The 15,751-nt window shown below is 32.0% G+C and overlaps 1 long non-coding RNA gene across 1 annotated transcript; it reads left to right on the top strand.

Moving 5' to 3' along the window:
- Window positions 1–2,221: 2,221 nt before the first annotated feature.
- On the top strand, window positions 2,222–2,588 carry LOC117909861. The gene is made up of 3 exons (XR_004650475.1): window positions 2,222–2,254; window positions 2,425–2,473; window positions 2,571–2,588. It is a non-coding gene; the product is annotated as an uncharacterized LOC117909861 (long non-coding RNA).
- Window positions 2,589–15,751: the final 13,163 nt, after the last annotated feature.

The raw sequence follows: 15,751 nt of genomic DNA, 5'->3' as shown, positions 1-15,751 counted from the left end.
GATCAAAAAAGTTTGAAGAGTGGTACATTTTACATTGTTTCTATAATAAGAAATTTTATATTCTCATATATTAATTGGAAACAATTGGCTTAAGTTTCGAGGTTTATTATGAGAATGAGAGGGTTAACGTTGGTTCCCGTGATTCTGTTGGTCCTAGTAGCACGTAAGTATGGTTTGATGTTTATCATTTGGTTTTCAACAATAAGTTTTTGTTTATGGCTATCTCAGAATTCAATGTTATGTTTTCAAATTTTTTAGTAGAACCATGAGAGAGACCTTAATCCCAACAAGGTGTGTGATTTTACCAACTTTTGAATTAGTAATGTATAGATTTCAAACAAAATAGAGGAAATGAAAAGGAAAATGAAAATTTGAGTCTCATGTTTTATGTTTTTGTTCATTGAAAATTGGAAAAACAAAAGAAAAAAAAAAACCCACCTCAATTTATCTAACTGGTTTTGTAAAGCTTAGTCCAGTGGAGATTTTGCTATTCTTGGGCTCTAATTCCCAAATAGCAACCATTTATGACTGACAATTTCCAGAGCCTATTTGATTGGGTTCTAAGATAGTGTAGGTGAAGAATGGGGGTTAGAATTCTTGAATCTTAGGTTTTACATTTTCTGGTACCCAAGAGAACAAAAGTCTCCCTTAGGTATCCCTATTATGGCTATTTTTCTTAGAAGAGAAGAGCCTTTCTGTTAACTTGTGTTCTTTTAACTGTTATCTTTTTTATCTGCAAGAGAAAATCTGTGCAGTTCAACAAAGGGATTGCTCAGAGCAATTCAAGTGATTCAAAAGTTATTTCAATTGCTCCTCTTCTTTAGCATTTGTTGATTTTGGAGGTTGTTTGGTAAGGTTTGCAGTATGATGCTTTTGAAGTCTTTATTCATTTTATTTTCCTTCTGATATAAAGGGGAATCTCAAGGGTTTCTAGAAGGATAAAGGCAAGCGAAATAGTTCCTGTAAGGCCCAACTAGACTAAGAGGGTGTTTGTTTTTTTAGCTTTTTACTGAAAACAATTTATTTTCAGAATTTAGGTTGTTTGTTTTTCTACTTTTTCATGACTTATTATAAACTTTTTACTAATGAAAAAACCAAATATTTAGCTTTTTCTAAATAGAAAAAATAACATATTGATTTTCTTTACTTTTTAATATTTAATAGAAATAAAATACTATAAAAACAAACAACCTAATATTTAACACTATTAAGCATTAAGGTTCTATTTAGAATTAAGTAAAAAAACTGACACCACCTAAGTTTGTAGCATAACCTACAACTATTTGTTATAAGAAAGAAGGAATTGGTTTTTAATAGGGGTAGAAACATGCATTGGAATAAGTACAAGAGGCAGAAATCTGCTAAAGGAAAAGACAACAATTACTCAATTGGACAGGGTGAAGCTAACTAACAAAGAGTAACTGAGTAACAATTCCAAGTTGGTTTTGGTAATTCATTTATTTCTCAAGCTTGAGCAAAGTTAACTTCAAGGGACATAAATTTGAGCATGCAACAGCGTAACATCCTTCCCCCTTCTTCCCACTCTTTAATATTGCTTGCACCCTATTATGTGTTCAGCAAAATGCCAAAGTGGTGTTATTAGGGTAAAATATTTCCATCCTCTGTTCTCATCATTTTTTATCTTTTGCTTGCATCCATGAAGTATTGACAATTTTCTTATTGTTTAATAGGGTAAAATGGGAACAAATATAAGTCAAGGTGTTGGTGTTTGTAATACTTCAAAGAGAGGTACTTTGCTATTTTTCAGAAATTTTATTTTCATTTTTTTTCTGATTAAATGGTGCATTAAAAGATTAAATGGTGCATTATTTTTCTGGAGAACAGCAAGTGCAAAAAATTTGAAGGTCTCTTCTAATAACCAAATGACCAAGGTCATGGCCATGAATATGTTAATAATGCTCGAAGGTATTCTTCATTAGTTTTCTCATATTTAAAGAATTTTAGTTTAGTACTTGAATCTTTTAATGCTGTTAACTGAATACACAACCTACTTTGTGGTTTGTATTATACCTACAAAAATGTTAATCAATGAGTTGTTTTTTCTTTCCTTTTTCTAATTTTTGCCAGGACTGCGAGGCTCTCTCATGTATTGACAAGGTTTGTGAGTTTGTAGAATATAGTCTGGTTTATTTGTTAAGAACAAATAACTAATCATGACAATTTTATTATTTCTTTTTGCTTGAAGGAAATCATTATAAGGAGGGTTAACAAGGTGGATAGAAGTGATCTAAAGGTTGTTATAGTTACAGTGCCTCTTCTCTTTTCAATGGAATATAGAAAAGAAGGTTTATTTTGATCACATAGTGTAATTTCACATTTTTTTTCTTTAAATATAGGTTCTTATGACCATTGGATCTTGTAATTTTTTTTAAAAAAAATATTCATCTTCTTGTTTGGTTATAGGAAAATGTTGAAACTTCAGAGCAGGGTAAAGGAAAATCCAGTTTCTTGGGTGAGATACAATCTTTTATGCTTTGAAATTCTTCAAAAATGCAGCGCATAGAACTGCACTGATGAATGTGACGTTTCTAATTGTTTGTGGGCTTCAGTTAAGACTAAAGCAGGCACAAAAATGGTACCCCAAGTTAGCAACACTAGAACCAATCTTATAAAAAATCGAGCAAATGATGGCTTCATATCGATGTAAGTACTATACAACTACAATTGTTTAAAAGATCGCATAATTATAAATGTAACCAAAGCCCTGGTCAATTTTATTTCTAATTACTTCAGTGAAATGAAAGCTGAATTTGATATTTTATGTTGCTAAATTTCAGACATGCATAAAGCCCATGCATTGATTTTGGTAAATCATAGAGATACTTGTGATATTTCTATGTCCTTATATTATAGTGAATTTTTTATTCATATAGATGACACAATTCACTCTGTAAACTTATCATTCATTAGGTCATCTGTTGTATATAGCCTTTTGTCTTTGTTTTGATTTTGAGAATCATATTATGTTGATCCACAAGCAGTAGAGAAAAGTCTAGGTTGACTTCCAACCCATGCTTCTTGTAGGCTTATAGAATACAGTTTATGTTTTCATGTTGGCATATCGACTTGCTCACGTCAATAACAAAGTTGCCGCAACCATATTTATTTATTAAACTATCCATCAAATCCTATGTTATGGAGAAATTTTTGGTTGTTCGAGCGATGCTTTTTTCCCTTTATCATCAAGTGTGCTTGACTATGAAAAAATGTAAAGTTATTCAAGACTGCTGTAGAAATTTGATCATAGAAACATCTTGGCGTAGGCTAAGAATAGCCTTCATCTTTGATAGGTTTAGAAATCATTAGCCTGGGTAGCAACACAACTCATAAGCACTTGTCAGGGCTTTCTTTGCTGAAATGAGTAGGTTGAGAGGGGAAAACAGATATATTATTGCTATAGTCTTGGTGTAGAACTTAAAACATCTTTAGTGTTCCTTACCCCTAAATGCATCATATAGCATTCAGTGGGTGGTTCAAAAGTCAGATGGAAAATTTAACTGTTCTTGTTGCCTGCATGTTTGTCTTCACAAATCACAGATGACTTCATTAGCATGGCATATGTATGAGCTGACATGCTGGTGCACATGGCATATGTTGGATAGGAAAATACATATGTCTATATGTTTTCATAGTGCCAAGATAAACATATACCAAACAAACAATTCAGTAAATGAAATATCATTTTATTTATTTTAATTGTTGCCTATAGATATGATTTCAATATACTCGGAGATTCTTATTTTGAGTCTTTTCTTTGGTATCAAATTAACCTCGAGAACCCCCCTCCAACTTGTGTTAGCATTCAATGTAGGCACTCAAGTTTAAAATAGGTGCAAGTGTCATTTTATCATTGTATTTATTTTGAGGACAAGTTTAAATGAAATATCATTGTATTTATTTTATCCAAAATTATTTGATATTACTGCCAAGTTTAGGCTATGAATTAACTAACCCTGTAGGGAACTGAATGTGAAATTACATGTGTATATATCATGATGTTAAATCTTTGTTTTGAGGCTTTCATATTAATTTTTGTGGGTGCAATCCAAGCTTGGGGGAGATGATGCTGCACAACTTTGGGAAACCACAATGGATCCTGATCAAAGAAGGTTACTGAAGCAATTGGTTGTTGAGGATGCTGTAGAAGCAAGTGTTGTCTTCTCCTTGCTTAAGGGTGCTTGGGTAAAAGAAAAAATATTGGCTTTTTATGTTGTTCTTATCTATTCCTATATAAAGTTTAAAGAAAATATCATTGTATTTATTTTATCCAAAATTATATGATATTGTTGCGAAGTCTAGGAGACCAATTAACTAACCCCGTAGGGAACTGAATGTGAAATTACTTGTCCATATTTTTGTTCTCATATTTTGGGAAGTGATGTTGTGTATTAATATTTCATGACTAGGTTGAGCAACTATTTAATTCATGTGACATTGCAGGTTTAGGTTGAATATTTTTGTTCAAAATCCGAGAGGGTTTTGGAAGAGGCTGCATTCTTGGGGGGCATGGAGGTTTCAGATTCCATTGAGGTCTTTTTACAATAGGCCGCAACATGCGATCACACTACCTAATTTTTTCCAAGGAAATCATTACCACATGAGGTTGCAATCGCACCATTGCATTTTTTTCAAAGAGAGCATTCACGCACAACACTTTTGAGAAGGAAAAAGGAGGCCTCCACCATGCACAACACTTTCAGCACATGCATCCATAGATGGGCATCCCACACACACTTAAAAGCCTCTATACCTACCACCCTAAGAAGGAAAACACACAACCATGGGGTGATCTCCGGAAAGCCTACATAAGTGGAAAGTAAGCATTCGTTAGACCGACCGAGTCTCACATGCAGCTAGAAGATGTGAGAATTGGGAGAAGCACACAACATCCTAGATAAAAGACGTATGCAACTTTCATAAGGGTAGGACGCACACCAAAAGGATCTTCACATACAAGCTGCTACATGGAAAAAGGAAGAGCCATATGCAGTCTATGGTGACAAAGATGGCAATGTATCCACTCATGTAAATCTCCATAGCCATGCATTCTACACATTGGGAGCAAGGAAGGTAAGTTAGCCTATATATATATATATATATATATTCTTAATTTGTGGTTTGTAATCATCTGACTTGGGCTTCGGGTTGTCCGGACATCTTTTGCAGGAAAGAAGGAAAAAGCACTACTCCTAGTTGGCTCGACTTCAACATAAAAATCATTAGTTCGAATACTTTGTTAATTTCGTGCTTAGTTTAATTTTAAAAAATTATTAGTGTGGTTTCTTTCTTGAAATCATGCTTAGTTTAGTTTCTTTTCAAAATCAATAGTTTGGTTATTCCATAGATCTCATGTTTAGTTTAGTTTTTGAAATTTACTAGTTTGGTTATTCTGTTAATCTCATGTTTAGCTTAGTTTTTTAAAAATTATTAGTTTGGTTGTTTTATTCATATTATGCTTTTTTTTTAGTTTCTTTTAAAAATCATTAGTTTGGTTATTATTTTTATCTCATGCTTAGTTTAGTTTATAAAAATTATTAGTTTGGTTACTTTGTTGATATTATTCTTAGTTTAGTTTCTTTAAAAATAATTTGTTATGTGGCTATTCAATTAATATCATGTTTAGTTTTGTTTTTTAAAATCATTCGTGTGATTATTCTTTTTATCTCATATTTAATTTAGTTTTGAAAAATGATTAGTTTTTGGCTTTGTTGATATTCTTCTTAGTTTAGTTTTTTTTTTTTTTAAAGAAAAAATCATTAGTTTGTTTACTCTGTGAATCTCACACTTGATTTAGTTTTTAAACAGTATTAGTTTGATTATTTTCATTATATTATACTTAGTTTAGTTTCTTTTAAAAATCATTAGTTTGGCTAGTTTGTTGATCTCATGTTGAGTTTAGTTTTTAAAAGTTATTAGTATGGTTGATTTGTTGATGTTATGCTTAGTTTTGTTTCTTTTAAAAATCATTAGTTTGGTTATTCTTTTGATATCATGATTAGTTTAGTTTTGAAAAATTATTAGTTTGGTTGTTTTGTTGATATAATACACAATTTAGTTTTCTTTAAAACACATTAGTTTCGTTATTCTATTGATCTCATGTGCAGTTTAGTTTTTAAAAATTATTAGTTTTGTTGCTTTGTTGATGTTATGCTTAGTATAATTCTTCTAAAAATCATTGTTTGATTACTCTATTATTCTCACACTTAGTTTAGTTTTTAAACATTATTAGTTTGATTGCTTTCATGATATTATAATTAGTTTAGTTATTTAGTTGATCTCATATTTAGTTTAGTTTTGAAAAATTATTAGTTTTGTTTCTTTGTTGATATTATTCTTGGTTTAATTATCTTAAAAATCATTAGTTTGATTATTTTGTTCATCTCGTACTTAGTTTAGTTCTTAAACATTATTAGTTTGGTTGCTTTGTGGATATCACCTTTAGTATAGTTTTTATTAAAAAAAAATTAGTTTGGTTATTCTGTTGATGTCATGTTTTGTTAAGTTTTTCCATAATTATTAGTTTGGTTGTTTTGTTCATATTATGCTTTGTTTAGTTTCTTTTAAAAATCATTATAGTTTGGTTATTCTTTTCATCTCATGCTTAGTTTAATTTATAAAAATTATTAGTTTATTTGCTTTGTTGATATTATACTTAGTTTAGTTTCTTTTAAAAATTATTGGTTATGTGGTTATTCCATTAATCTCATGTTTGGTATAGTTTTAAAAAAATTATTAGTTTGGTTGCTTTATTCATACTATGCTTAGTTTAGTTTCTTTTAAAAATCATTATAGTTTGGTTATTCTTTTCATCTCATGCTTAGTTTAATTTATAAAAATTATTAGTTTATTTGCTTTGTTGATATTATACTTAGTTTAGTTTCTTTTAAAAATGATTAGTTATGTGGTTATTCCATTAATCTCATGTTTGGTATAGTTTTAAAAAAATTATTAGTTTGGTTGCTTTATTCATACTATGCTTAGTTTAGTTTCTTTTAAAAATTATTAGTTTGGTTATTCTTTTTATCTCATGATTAGTTTAATTTTTTTTTTAAAAAAAGAAATCAGTAGTTTGGTTATTTTGTTGATCCCATGTTTGGTCTAGTTTTTAAAAATTATTAGTTTGACTGCTTTGTTAATATTATTCGTAGTTTTGTTTCTTTTAAAAATTATTGTTTAGTTTTTCCGTTGATCTCATATTTAGTTTAGGTTTAAAAAATTATTAGTTGGTTTTTCAATTGATATTATGCTTGGTTTAATTCTTTTAAAATCATTTGTTTGGTTATTCTGTTAATCTTATACTTAGTTTAATTTTTAGAAATTATTAGTTTGGTTTCATTGTTGAAATAATTCTTAGTTTAGTTTCTTTTCAAAATCATTAGTTTTGCTATTCTTTTTATCTCATGCTTAATTTAGTTTTAAAAAAATTTTAGTTTTGCTACTTTGCTGATATTATGTTGAGTTTAGTTTTGATAAAAATCATTAGTTATGTTGTTTCATTAATATTATGTTTAGTTTAGTTTTTAAAAAATTATTAGTTTGGTTGCTTGGTTGATGTTATGCTTGGAATAATTTTTCTAAATATCATTAGTTTGGTTACTTTGTTAATCTGACACTTAGCTTAGTTTTTAATCATGATTAGTTTGCTGCTTTCATGATATTATACTTAGTTTAGTTTCTTTTAAAAATCATTAGTTTGGTTAGTCTGTTGATCTCATGTTGAGTTTAGTTTTTAAAAGTTATTAGTATGGTTGATTTGTAGATGCTATGCTTGGTTTAGTTTTTTTAAAAATCATTAGTTTGATTATTATTTTGATCTCATGGTTAGTTTAGTTTTGAAAAATTATTAGTTTGGTTGCTTTGTTAATATAATGCACAGTTTAGCTTCCTTTAAAACACATTAGTTTTGTTATTCTATTTGATCTCATGTTTGGTTTATTTTTAAAAAATGATTAGTTTTGTTGCTTTGTTGATGTCATAGTTAGTTCAGTTTTTTTATTTATTTTAAATATCATTAGTTTAGTTATTTAGTTAATATCATGTTTAGTTTTGGTTTAAAAAAATTTTTAGTTTGGTTGTCTTGTTAATATTATGCTTAGTTTAGTTTCTTTAATAAGTCATTAATTTGGTTATTCAGTTGATCTCATATTTAGTTTGGTTTTGAAAAATTATTAGTTTTGTTGCTCTACTAATATTATTGTAGACCCCCATTTGGGCCTTTTTCTTTTGTATTTCCACAGGTTACTCTTTTTGACAGGTGTAAGGCTCTTAAGATGACAAGTGGAGAGCTCTCTATGAGCCAAATGCTGCCTCCTGGTTGGTCTTTCTGGAATCAGCCTAGTGCTTTGATAGGAGCTATCAGAATTCGACACCTGTAAAGGGGATTGGAGAAAGCTGCAGACGGTTGAGGAGGAGAGTATGTCGTTAGGAGCTGCAAGAACGAGAGGGTGCTTTTGAGGAGAGGCTTTTCAGGGAGCTTCCGGGGGGGGGGATTGGGGTTTCATTAGAGCTTCAAGGAGGGAGATTCTGGAGCCTGGAGAGAAAGCTAGGAGGGGAGAGATTCTCGAGGTGTATCCTTTAGCTTGAGGTTGTAGGCTGGTTCTTCGAGTTGAAAATGAGAGGTGTTTGGAAAGAGTTTGAGCGGAAAGCAAGCCGTATTATCTTTGCTTGAGGACTCAGGTATGACCATTATGAGCATTTTCACTTCGTATTTCTTGATTTTCCTCTCTTCACATCATTGATCTTTGGTTTGATGGGTTTTGTTATTATGTTCATTCTACTCTGTTCTTTATCTGGTTTCTCTGTTTTCTCTCTCAAATGACTGGGATATGGTTTACTTTCTCTGAGCTTGATGTTTGATTAAATACATAAAAGCTTATGGCTCGTCCCACCAGTTGGCATTTCGTTCATCACTCATGAAACGAGGTTTTGCTTGATATCTTCTTGAGTTCTTGCTTTGTTTTACCTATTTCATTCCCCATACTTTTGTGCTCACATGTGTTGAATTGTGAAAATGCCTTGGACTGTGTATCACCCTTTGAGAAAGCTTTGGCTGCTCCCAATCTGGAAGATGATTGTCACTCAAACTCATTTGGACTGAAAATAAGGGTTTGGTTGGCATGGTCATTGGTTTTCATATGAGCCCGGTTTCTGAATTTGGGTAGATAATGTTGCTTTGCTCGTGGAGTTGCTTGGTCGCTCTACTTAGATATAATGACTGTCATAGCAGGGCATTATTGCCATTTTTCAGCTGTTGATGATTCTGGATACATATTCGAGCCTCAACAAGGGTGAAGTTGTTGCCTACCCATCAGATATGAGATACTATCACTTCGAGGACAGGGTTTGGATGTTCAGCTGAGAGTGTTAATAGAGAAGAAGAGGCCTCCTGAGAGTGAGGGGCTTGAGGGAGAGGATAATGACGCTCACCCGTCACTGGGTGATTCAGCACTGGCACTGGCAGGCCTAGAGTTGAAGCGGACAACTCTGGGAATAATGAACTAACATTTGGCTTTGGTAGCAATTACCCTCAGCCTAATGAGGATGTTATGACCTGTGTTGAGTGGGGAATAAGTTCTGGAAGTTGTTCTTTTGTTTCATCCTGGAAGGATCAAACATGCTTTAAAAATAACACCAATTGGGTTTATGCTTGCACAAAACCCTTGCAGGAAAAAGGTTCTGAAAGTGGTGCTCTTACTCCATCTTATAAGGAACAAATATGGGGCGTTGAAAATAACGGGAATGAGTTTTCTATTGGCACAATGGATAAGCTCAAATTTGATGAAATAAACAACTCTAGGAATAGTGAGCTAATCATTACTTTTGGCAACATGAGCAACACTGGAGTAGTTATGGATGTCGTGACAAGTGTTCAGAAGCAAAGAGGATTAGTGCTAAATATGGCGTGCTGCCCAATGATCAATGCTTAACTGTTTTGGAGATGGCTTGGTCCAGAAAGTGCCAAAGTGCAGTCATGGATGTTTTCATGTGGCGAGTGAGGGTTTGATACAAGCCTTATAAGCATTGTAGCTGTCAGTTGATAACCCCAAGGTAGTGATCTCGGTATTAGGCACAAGCATTAGAAACAGTCCAGATCAAGTCTCACCCGTGGTAGAAGAAATTGCGCCCTGATCTAGTTCATTCGAAATCTGAGGAAGGAAAAGAGTATGCTGTCCGTCTGCCCGGGTAATTGATGCACATCAAACTCTCAGTAAGCCATTGGCAAGAGCCATATACGTTTTAAAGCTTGAAGGTGCGCTTTGTAACAGCCAGACAAATGTTCGATTTTCTCATTCACCTCAACAGCCAAAGCTTCAACAGCAGCAGCCTGAATTGCCTGGGCATATGGGACTTCCCCCAATGACAGCAACTAATTAGCCTTTCATCTGCTGACATGGTGTCTCTATCCGTTCTGTATGATGATATTTAGCAGCTTCCAAATGTTGACAAGTTCCCATCAATGCATGGCATGTTTGAAGAGCATAGCATCCTTGTTTCGGATGAGAATGTGATAAATGATTATACACTAAAGATTCTGGAACTAGAAATCCGTGGCAGATTTCCCACCAGAAGCAACATCAAGGAAAGACCAGGGGCAATATTGCTTTTGATATAAGTTTTGATGTGGAAAATGGACCAAAAGCTGCTGAGTATATTCATAATGCTATATCAAAGTGGTCCCCACTTCGGCCATGGTGTTTGACCTTGAAAATTCTTCTATAGCAGTGAGAATTGAATAAGACATATTCTGGCAGAATTGGTTCTTATGTCCTCCTTGCTATACTTCAACCAGCAGATGACCAATGCGGCACTCATAACTGTAGCCAAGAACTGCCCAATTTTACACGCTTCAGGTTGTGCATTCTGGACCCTACACATGCTCGCCACCACCTACCTATTTTCTTAATCGTCAAACAACAAGCAAAGCTGTCCTCAAAGCCGCCGGGCGGCGAAATGCCTCCGCCATCATCAAAGCACCAGTCCAACCATACCCAAATTTCTTTCTTTGTTGCTTCCTGATGTAAAAGCTCCTCCATCCATGCATCTTATGAAGGTAACAACATCCCATTATCAATCACGACTCAAGCAAAGCCATTCCCGTCATAGCCTTCATTCTCTCTGTATTCCTCATACCCACTCCTCTCTAAACCTTCCCATGCATGTCACTACTCTATTAATACCCACAAACCCACTGCTCATGGCCGATACTCCCCTCATTACCTTCTCTCACTCATCCATTCTGCCATTAAGTGCACACCTTCTTTGGTAAGGCTGCTCACCTTGTTGACAACACCAACCACCAAGGCCACTTCCAAAAGGTGTTGACTGCCATTGGGAACTTCTGTATATGCTCCATTGCGTTTGGCATAATAGTAGAAATAGTGGTGATGTACCCAATTCAGAGACGCAAGTACAGGGATGGGATCAATAATCTTTTGGTGTTTCTCATTGGAGGAATACCAATAGCCATGCCAACAGTGTTGTCAGTGACAATGGCCATAGGCTCTCACCGTCTGTCAAAGCAAGGTGCTATCACAAAGAGGATGACAGCAATAGAAGAGATGGCTGGAATGGATGTTCTTTGCAGTGACAAGACTGGGACTCTCACCTTCAACAAGCTTATAGTGGACAAAAGCATGATTGAGATATTTTCAAAGGACGTGGACAGTGATGTGGTGATTCTGCTTGCGGCTAGGGCTTCCCGGGTTGAGAATCAGGATGCCATTGATGCCTACATTGTGGGAATGTTGGCTGACCCCAGTGAGGCAAGATTCAGGGAACCAGGATAATGTCCAAAATGATGTCTTATTGCAAAATGCCTCTGAATTTAGTAGTCAGGTTTATCCACACAAGGGAGGGCCAAATCTAAAAATAGATTCCTGTTCTACTAATTCATAGGAAGAAGAACTCCTAGTGCAAATTCAAAGTTCTGAAGTTTTATTGCTTCCCTGCAAGGAAGAAACATCAACTGCTGTAGAGATCACAACAGGATAAGTTGGGCCTTCAATAGTTTCAGGCTCCAATGAAGAGTTATTGGATTTTGATAGCTGGTTCATAAGGCTCCTCATTCATATGACCACCCCGGGGTACCTCTGATCAGTCCTCGCCCATCATCAGTTTCAGTATACTGATGATCTCGCAGTATTCATCACTCCGGCTCCGTTGAGATTTTAGAGAAGGCATGCAACTGGTGTTCAAGGTGCACCAAGTTCAGAATCCCACTCTGCATGGCCTACGTGGCCGTCTTTGGGCCTTATGTTCTTCTGTCATTACTTCATCTTTGTTTTCAAAATAACTTCCTAAGCTCCATCTTGCCTATGATCTTCCAAATTTAATTCTCCCAAATAATTTCCATTCCTCCTTTTTCATCCTTAGCATTTTTCTTAGGCTTCAAAAACCCGATTTTTAATAAAATTTGGTCGCCATTTTCTTTTTGGCAAACCACTTTCGAATTTTCTTTGATTTTCAAAATGTTTTAAAATAAGTGTGAATTTATTGTTCGTAATTCTTGGTGATAGAATTTACGAAATTAATTCATACAAAAATAAACGGGCTTTGGTGGGGGCCCCACATCAAATAAATTTTCATCAAAATAAAAGTGAATTTGAAATAATACCATGCATGATATTGGTGCTTCTTTATCTAGTTGGGTGATATGAGTGATATACTTTATGTTCATTACTATGCACTAACCCCATTTTGTGATAGCGCGTTGCCGTTTGCTGATCAGGTATGCATCCACTTCCACTTTGGTTATTCTCTATGCATATTTTGATACTCATATGTGCCTGATCGATTCGAGTATTCATTGATTTTCTCATTGATTGCCATGTCAGCTTTATCTCATTAGTAGAGACCCGACTTTAGGGACTTAGAGGGGTGCTACGGTCTTTACCGTACCTCTCGATAAGTAACCTGACCCTCGAACCCAATCCGGTTTTTCGTAGATCACCTTTTCCAAAATAAGGAGTCACACTTAGGGTTTTTCTTTCTTATTTTGTTTACCCTTTAAAAAAATAAAACAAAAATAAGTGGCGACTCCAAGTCATTTTTGAATAAATAAAATCATTTTTTCAAATAAAAATCGAGCTCGCCATCGAGTGGGAAACGCATTGAGCTGAAATGCAGGGTCCACAATTATGCTTAGTTTAATTATCTTAAAAATCATTAGTTTGATTATTTTGTTAATCTCGTGTTTGGTTTAGTTTTTAAACATTATTAGTTTGGTTGCTTTGTGGATATCACTTTTAGTTTAGTTTTTATTAAAAATCGTTAGTTTGGTTATTCCCTTGATCTCATGTTTAGTTTAGTTTTTAAAAATTATTAGTTTTGTTGCTTAGTTGATGTTTTACTTTATTTAATTCTATTAAAAACCATTAGTTTGGTTATTCTGTTGATGTCATAATTAGTTTAGTTTTAAAAAAATAATTAATTTGCGTGCTTTGTTGATACTGTGCTTAGTTTAGTTTCTTTTGAAAATAATTAGTTTGATTATTCTTTTGATCTAATGCTTAGTTTAGTTTAGTTTTTATATATGTATATATCAGTTTGGTTATTTTGTTGATCTCATATTTGGTCTAATTTTAAAAAATTATTAGAATGGTTAGTTTATTGATATTATGTTGAGTTTAGGTTAGTTTAAAAATCATTAGTTTGGTTATTCCATTAATCTTATGTTTAGTTTAGTTTTCAAAAAATTATTAGTTTGGTTGCTTTGTTGATGTTATGCTTTGTATAATTCTTTTAAAAATCATTAGTTTGGTTATTGTGTTAATCTCACACTTAGTTTAGATTTTAAACATTATTAGTATGATTGCTATCATGATAGTATACTTAGTTTAGTTTCTTTTAAAAATTATTAGTTTGGTTAGTCCGTTGATCTCATGTTTAATTTAGTTTTTGAAAGTTATTAGTATGGTTTATTTGTTGATACTATGCTTAGTTCTTCAAAATTATTAGTTTGGTTATTCTTTTGATCTCAAGCTCAGTTTAGTTTTGAAAAATTATTGGTTTGGTTCCCTTTTTTTATATAATGCACAATTTAGTTTCCTTTAAAACACATTAATTTAGTTATTCTGTTGATCTCATGTTTGGTTTAGTTTTTAAAAATTATTAGTTTGGTTATTTTGTTCATATTATGCTTTGTTTAGTTTCTTTTAAAAATCATTAGTTTAGTTACTCTTTTGATCTCCTGCTTAGTTTAGTTTCTTTTAAACATTATTAGTTTGGTTATTTGGTTGAACAATGTTTAGTTTAGTTTTTAAAAAATTATTAGTTTGGTTGTTTTGTTGATGCTATACTTTATTTAGTTTCTTTTAAAAATCATTAGTTTGGTTACTCTTTTGATCTCATGCTTAGTTTAATTTATAAAAATTATTTGTTTGGTTGCTTTGTTGATACTGTACTTTGTTTAGTTTCTTTTAAAAATCATTAGTTTGGTTAGTTTGTTAATCTCGTACTTAGTTTAATTTTTAAAAATTATTAGTTTGATTTCTTTGTTGAAATCATGCTTAATTTAGTTTCTTTTCAAAATCCTTAGTTTGGTTATTATGTTTAAACAATGTTTAGTTTAAATTTAAAAAATTATAGTTTGGTTGCTTTGTTGATGTTATGTTTAGTTTAATTTTCTTAAAAAAACATTAGTTTGGTTATTCTGTTAATCTCATGTTTATTTTAGTTTTTTTAAAATTATTAGTTTAGTTGCTTTGTTGATATTATGCTTAGTTTAGTTTCTTTGAAAAATCATTGGTTTTTCTATTCTTTTTATCTCATGCTTAATTTAGTTTTTAAAAAATATTAGTTTTGCTCATTTGTTGATATTATGCTGAGTTTAATTTCTTTTAAAAATCATTAGTTTGGTTATTCTATTAATCTTATGTTTAGTTTAGTTTTCAAAAAATTATTAGTTTGATTGCTTTGTTAATGTTATGCTTGGTATAATTCTTTTAAAAATCATTTGTTTGGTTACTATGTTAATCTCACACTTGGTTTAAGTTTTTAAACATTATTAGTTTGATTTCTTTCATGATTGTATACTTAGTTTAGTTTCTTTTAAAAATCATTAGTTATGTTAATCCATTGATCTCATGTTTAATTTGGTTTTTAAAAGTTATTAGTATGGTTGATTTGTTAATACTATGCTTAGTTTAGTTTCTTTTAAAAATCATTAGTTTGGTTATTCTTTTGATCTCAAGCTTAGTTTAGTTTTAAAAAATTATTGGTTTGGTTCCTTTTTTGATATGCACAATTTAGTTTCCTTTAAAACTCATTAATTTAATTATTTTGTTGATCTCATATTTGGTTTAGTTTTAAAAAATTATTAATTTGGTTATTTTGTTCATATTATGCTTTGTTTAGTTCTTTTAAAAATCATTAGTTTGGTTTCTCTGTTGATCTCCTATTTGGTTTAGTTTATAAAAAATTATTAGTTTGATTACTTTGTTGATATTATACTTAATTTAGTTTATTTTAAACATTATTTGTTTGGTTATTTGGTTGAAACAATGTTTAGTTTAGTTTTTTAAAAATTATTAGTTTGGTTGCTTTGTTAATGCTATACTTTGTTTAGTTTTTTTTTTTTAAAAAAATCATTAGTTTGGTTACTCTTTTAATCTCATGATTAGTTTAATTTATAAAAATTATTAGTTTGGTTATTTTGTTGATATTATACTTAGTTTAGTTTCTTTTAAACATCATTAGTTTGGTTATTCCGTTGAAACAATGTTTAGTTTAG

Source organism: Vitis riparia, unplaced genomic scaffold (genome assembly GCF_004353265.1).
Source record: "Vitis riparia cultivar Riparia Gloire de Montpellier isolate 1030 unplaced genomic scaffold, EGFV_Vit.rip_1.0 scaffold447_pilon_pilon, whole genome shotgun sequence".
Lineage (NCBI taxonomy): Eukaryota > Viridiplantae > Streptophyta > Magnoliopsida > Vitales > Vitaceae > Vitis > Vitis riparia.
This window is presented reverse-complemented; position numbering and strand designations above follow the sequence as displayed.